Raw genomic sequence first — 6,196 nt, forward strand, 5'->3', positions numbered from 1 at the left:
GACTTCTCAGCCACGTAAACTTAAGTCATTGCAATAGAAAAGGCCAAAATAGTTGCTATAAACTGCCAAAATATGGTAGCGATGTCACTCAAGATATGGAAGAAAGCGGTCTGGATGGGTCCAGTTTGCTTTGTTGTCTCCATCACGTGACCAAATGCCCTAAGCGTTAACTAAGGCCGTAAAAATAGCCACCTATGACGAGGGATCGGTTGTTGGTCACGGAACCTGACAAAGCCAACGTGACCATTCTTAGAACAAAACTAGTGAAGTAAATGATGAGCGTGATGAGGTCCAAGATGTTCCACCAATCACTACAAACAAAGGGTAAACATAGGTAAAATTTAATCAACCAACAAACAAACAAACGAAGACAAAGCACTTTTTCTCAAAGACAATGTCTAAGGGCAAGTATATTTTGAGCTGAGCACTTCTGAATCAGAATTATATGTGTGTGTGATGGTTTAGCTTGCCGATTATAATTAGAGTCATTCTAGTAATTAAAGAACTGTCTAAGTTGTCTGTGTATAAATGAATTATTTCAAACTTACAGGGGCAGTGTCACGCTATTTTAGTCAAACTTCAAAACACTAAAAGACGACCTTGCATCAATGAAAACCAAAAAAATAATGCAGAAGTTTTGTTGCCAACGACCATTGGATTGCACTGAATCTATTCTTTGTTGGTACAGCCAAGGGTGGAGAGGATGGAAATGGAGTGAAACTTGAAGAAAGTAGTCTGTTTTCTTAGTTAATTTTGGAGACAATGCCTTCAGAAAGTCGCCAAATATTAAAAAAACCAATAGCTTTGTTCTGTAAATATATTTCATATCTTGTCAGTAGTTTGTCAGGAATGTTGAACGTGTGATCTAAAGAACTAATTTAGATTTTGACCCATTCTTGACCTAAAAACAGGCAATTAAGCATGACAGTGCTCCTTTAAAAAGCATTACAACTTTTTAAACAAACACCTTTGCAGTGAGAAGAAAAACGGGAGTTTAGAACGATCTCCATAAAGGTGGCGCTTGAATTCACGGGTTCGAACAGGATGATCTAGGGCGGGTGACGGTATCGCAATTGCGTTCCTAGATGCAGTGCTCACCATGCACCACAAGTGCAATGGAAATTGGTTGCTTGCTTTTAAACAAGCAACTTTGCATTGAGAAGTGAAATGGGAGTTGATATCGCCGGAAAATTCTAATCCAGGTTCAAACTCGGTGACTTAAGGCGAATACCATCATTACTACCGCATTGCAGGATTGCCTTCCTGGATGAGGTACCGGTCCATCCATCACAAGTTCAACAGAAGTTGGTTACCAGCCCCCTCAGACAAAATTTTACTTACTTTATGTACTTGGAGAATCTCAGAGTAAAACCTTGTGGTTTAGTTTCTTGCTCTTCCGTTTCCTCGTCTTCTTCAAGGTATTTACAACCCCGGTTACATCTCATACGTCTGCAATGTCGTCTTTTGTTCTTTACTGTCTCCTCAACTTTCTTATTTGTGAATTGTTCGCGTTCGAATAATACACGACCCGTGAAGAATACTAGAATCGCCCACTCTATCCAAGTGAAAGGAATGTTTGAATTCTCCAGGCAGATGGTAAAGTGGAGTCCAAACAAAACCAGGTAGCTTATTAGTGCGTCACGGATAAAGACAAAGTATGGAGTCGTAAAATAATCACGATAACTTTCTAAAACACAAAAACACAGAAATGTTTGCTTGAACAAAATGTTGGAAATAATCAGTTACATTTATTAATTAAGAAATAGAAAACGAGCACCGTGTTTCTATCGAGTTCTAGAAACACCAGTGAAAGTTTGGGAGAACGAGAAATGCTGTGGGAAGGCGGCGTAAGGCGAGTGTTTCCACAGCTTTTTCGAGTTCTCCCAAACTGTGGGTCATCAGTCATCATTAAATGTAACCGAAAGAGCGTATTTGACTTTGGCAAACTTCGGGAATATCAAAGATATCCTTTCTTAGCTAGCAGGCGTAATATATTCAGAAGTCGCTTTGAAGTACAAACGTCTATGATAGAACGATCTCGTACGAGACGATTATCAGCCCGTTTATAGGGCGGTCAGTAGGTTTAAGAATTCATCATTCAACTGGGCTTTCGAGCCACGCCCCTTCTAACTGGCTAAACAGACGACGTTTCAGCTGGAGGCTTGACAAAGATTGAACTTTCATCTCAACCCACCATCAACGCAATAGCAGTCCTGCGAGCGACCTCAATCGGTAATATTGCAGGAAAACAGCTTTCTAAAAATACGCTTCCACACCAAAGTGGCCACGGCTTCGATCGTTGATAATAAAGTGAGCCTTACCGGGGTGGCAGATCGTAGTTTTGTCAACTGCAAATTTCTTTATTCCCCCGGGTCCCGACATGACTGTATTGACTCAAGCTTTCAAGGAATCATGCAAAGAAACTTTGTTCTCGTAGGATATTGTGCTTCGAATATTTTGTGGCTGGACTTACTGAAGCCAGTAAAATTTAATTATTAGCATCTGAGAGAAAACAGTCGTGTCGGGAGACCCAGGGGTATAAAAAATTTGACAAATGCTGGAAAAAATTTCATTTGCATAATTAATGTTAATTCCTTGAAGGCTTGATAAATACAGTTCGTACAAGTCCTATTAACTAGTAAAAGCGGCACGAATGCGCAAACGTTTGTTGACTAAGGCTTTCATTCTCGCATCTTTCAACGCTTTCCGGCTTCGGGAATGTGTTTTTGAAGTTTGTCAACACGAAGGAGGCGTGACTGTGAACAAACTTTTGCGCATTCACGCCGTTTTTATTAGTTAATAGGGACCTTAAGCACCGATGACGGCAACGGCGACGGCGACGGGAGAGGCTACTGGGAAAACCCAAACTACCAAACGTGCATGTCTGGCGCGAAAATGCCCTCACGTAGCCGTCATGTCGCAACGTGAAGAGAGGGAATTTGCCGTTGTGTGAAAACGTGAGTAGTAAAGAACTCATTTTCTCGGCCTGTTTTTGAATATGTTGGTGTTTTGAAAATCTACTGACCTCCATGAAGTTGAAGGATAGTTAAGAGGTGTTCTTGTTTTGAGTGATTGTTGCTTAACCACGATTTTGGCTTCTCGAAAGTGAATGAGACTGAAGCGATGGAGATTGTGTTGCTTTGTTTGAAGTTCGCGATCCTTTACCTGGTCTCCAGCGTTTGCTTCTAAATGTTAAGGATACCTGATTATACCACAAGGTCACAGTTAAAGTTGTGTAAGGTAGAGGAGTTCATAAGAATAATCTGAGAGGACAACACTTATTGTTCGGTCAAAACGCTCGTACAAATCGTACGGTAAATCAAGATTTGGGGATGTGTTGATGTCATATAACAGAAGAAATTCTTCGTCATCTACAATCCCTTCGTAATGGCTTATGAGAAGGTGATTTCTAGCCATTTTTAAAGAAGGCATGATGAGAAAAATACAGTTATTCAGTCTGCAAACAATTTGCCGTCACCTCTGAAGATTTGGCAAGTGCTTAATGTTCAGAATTCGCGCCACAACGGCGTTTTCTCCCCAGTCTTTCTGCTCGGTACCCACGTCGCCGTTGCCGTCGCCGTCATCGGTGCTTAAAGTCCCTAATAAGGCTTGCACGTAGTAGGCTCATCGCAATCGTAACTGTAGTTATCAAGCCTTCAAGGAATCAACATTACTTGTGCAAATAACATTTGTTCCCGTATTTTGTCAACCGCAAATCTTTTTATTCCCCTGGGTCTCCAGACACGACTGTTTTCTCTCAGATGCTAATAATTACATTTCACTGGCTTCAGTTTGTTCCGCCACAAAATATTCGAAGCATGATATCCTACGAGAACAAAGTTTATTTGCACGTTAATAGACCTATTTAGCTTGTACGTTTTGTTTTCCCATTTCAAACCACGTGATGTTCCCAAGGGAATTTTCCTTTTGTTTTTTCATAAGTTATGCATACATACGCTCGTGCATAAGACGACATTTGAAAGAAACTGTCCCCTAGAGTAACATCACGTGGTCTGAAATGGAAAAAACAAAACGTACAAGCTAAAGAGGTCCATTCCTTGAAAGCTTGAGTGGATACAGTCATGTCGGGACCCAGGGGAATAAAGAAATTTGCGTTTGACAAAACTACGGTCTGCCACTCCGGTAAGGCTCAGTTTGTTATCAACGGTCGAAGCTGTGTCTACTTTGCTGTGAAAGCGTATCTTTAGAAAGCCGTTTTCCTGCATTATTACCCCTTGAGGTGGCTCGCACGACTGCTATTGCGTTGATGGTGGATTGAGATGAAAGTTCAGTGTTTCTCAATTGATTGTAATGTGGAATTGTGACCATGGGAACATTTTATCCAGAAAAATTTGACTCAAATTGGTGGTACCTGAGAATTTAGTCTCCAGCTTTAGGATTTTATTACACCGTTGACAACCACGAAATTGAGAAATGACTCAAATCGCGTCGGATCTGGAAGATAACCACACAGGAAGGAAGCTACACACGATATTATTACCTCCTTAAGAGTTTTATCGGGATTCCCATACAAATCGTTATGTTTTGTCGGCCATGCTCACACTGAGCTTGGGGCGCCTGTGGTGTAACACCAATTGGTGAAACTGGTCTCGCTCGGTCTTGTTACGCTACGCTGCGTAAGCCAATCAGAAACCGGTTAAGGCCAAGTAAACAACATTTCGAGACCAGTTTCAATCATCAGATTTGTCCACATCAAAGCCAGAACAATTACTGGGTTTATCATTGACCACAAACATAGTTCACTTCTTGAAAAGGGAAAACGTTTTACATGATTGTTAATTAGTACCTAAATTTTCGGAAGCTGTTGACAACTTTACATGGTCGACAACAAACTAATCACAAATCACTATATTCATCATAAACATTTGCGGGAACTTCGTATCAACGTACCTTGTTCTTCTCTCCCTTCTTTCTCTTTGGCTTCTTTCTTTTTGGCTTCATCTTGATCATTATTTGACAATTCTTGTAAATTTATTCCACTTTCTGATTCTTCCATAGTCCATAAGTTTCTCTAAAAACCACTAACAAATGCAAATTTCTGACTGACAAATGAAACAACTGCTTCAAAGGAACCGTACCAAAACTTTCTACTAAAGTTTTAATGAGCGTTACAATAGCTGTGATTACACACACCTTAGGTTTGGAGCCTTCCGGAGGGTAAATTGCTTGAGGTTACGCAGTAAAAGACTCCCCGGCTAAATTGCAAAATATCCCGTAACACTAGTTATTCTGCGTAGTTCTTATAAATGGCTACGCAGAAATGCGTTCGATTCCGAGTGGATATAAGGTCAGTGTAAAATGCAGACTGCAGACCAGGGGTAAAATGTACACTGAGGTTATAATGTAATCGCTGAAAAAGCCCAAACCCTTCAGAAATGCTAACCTTAGGCCTAATTAGGCATAAAGGAATATTTAAATTGAATACCAGGCAATAGACTGTGATATCGTGTATATAACGAACTCCGTCTCGGCCTACTGCTCTCTTATCTACAGTTATTAGGCCTCGGCACTGATTTCAAACTGGTTACCTTTCAGTTATTGTAGTGCTTATCAACAGTTATTACGGCTCAAGTAACTTCGCTGAATTATGAATAAATTACAACAGAGTAGCTGCGTAGCCACCTTCCAGAGAACTTGAATGAATTATAAACAAATGACAACTCGAGTAGCCCCGTAGACGCGTAGCCACCTTCCAGAGAATTTGAGTGAATTATGAATAATTGAGAACTCGAGTAGCGGCGTAGATGCGTTGATGGCTGCACCGTGTAACTAGAGATGCGGGGTAATCTGCAATTACTCCGACTCCCCTCAGGATGTGATATGATATGAGTTCACTGACCTTGCAAATTGTAAACAGAGAAATTATAACTTAATCAACTTCGTAACTGACAGTCCGAAGGGCAAACTCATGAAAATACTCAAAGTAATGCACGAAACCCTGCCATGTTACGTCGTGCGCTGCAGTTAGCTACGTTCTGCTTTATGATTGGCCAAGCCACCTCAGGGAGCAGATACACCGTACTTTTGATTAGCTCAGAAACTGTCATGGGAAGTTCTTTTGTTGTTTTTTATGTATCCATGGAAATAACCCTAGGACATTTTCGGTCTAGGAAAAGCGGTTACACACAAAAACGTCCTTGCTAGTGGATAAACGCTATTTACCCATGGATAAAAG

The 6,196-nt window shown here is 40.8% G+C and overlaps 1 pseudogene; it reads right to left on the minus strand.

The window, feature by feature from the left end:
• The window catches only part of LOC138031831 (uncharacterized), a 22,713-nt pseudogene extending 17,457 nt beyond the window's left edge, over positions 1-5,256 (minus strand).
• Positions 5,257-6,196: the final 940 nt, after the last annotated feature.

The sequence above is a fragment of the Montipora capricornis genome, chromosome 14 (genome assembly GCF_036669925.1).
Source record: "Montipora capricornis isolate CH-2021 chromosome 14, ASM3666992v2, whole genome shotgun sequence".
Lineage (NCBI taxonomy): Eukaryota > Metazoa > Cnidaria > Anthozoa > Scleractinia > Acroporidae > Montipora > Montipora capricornis.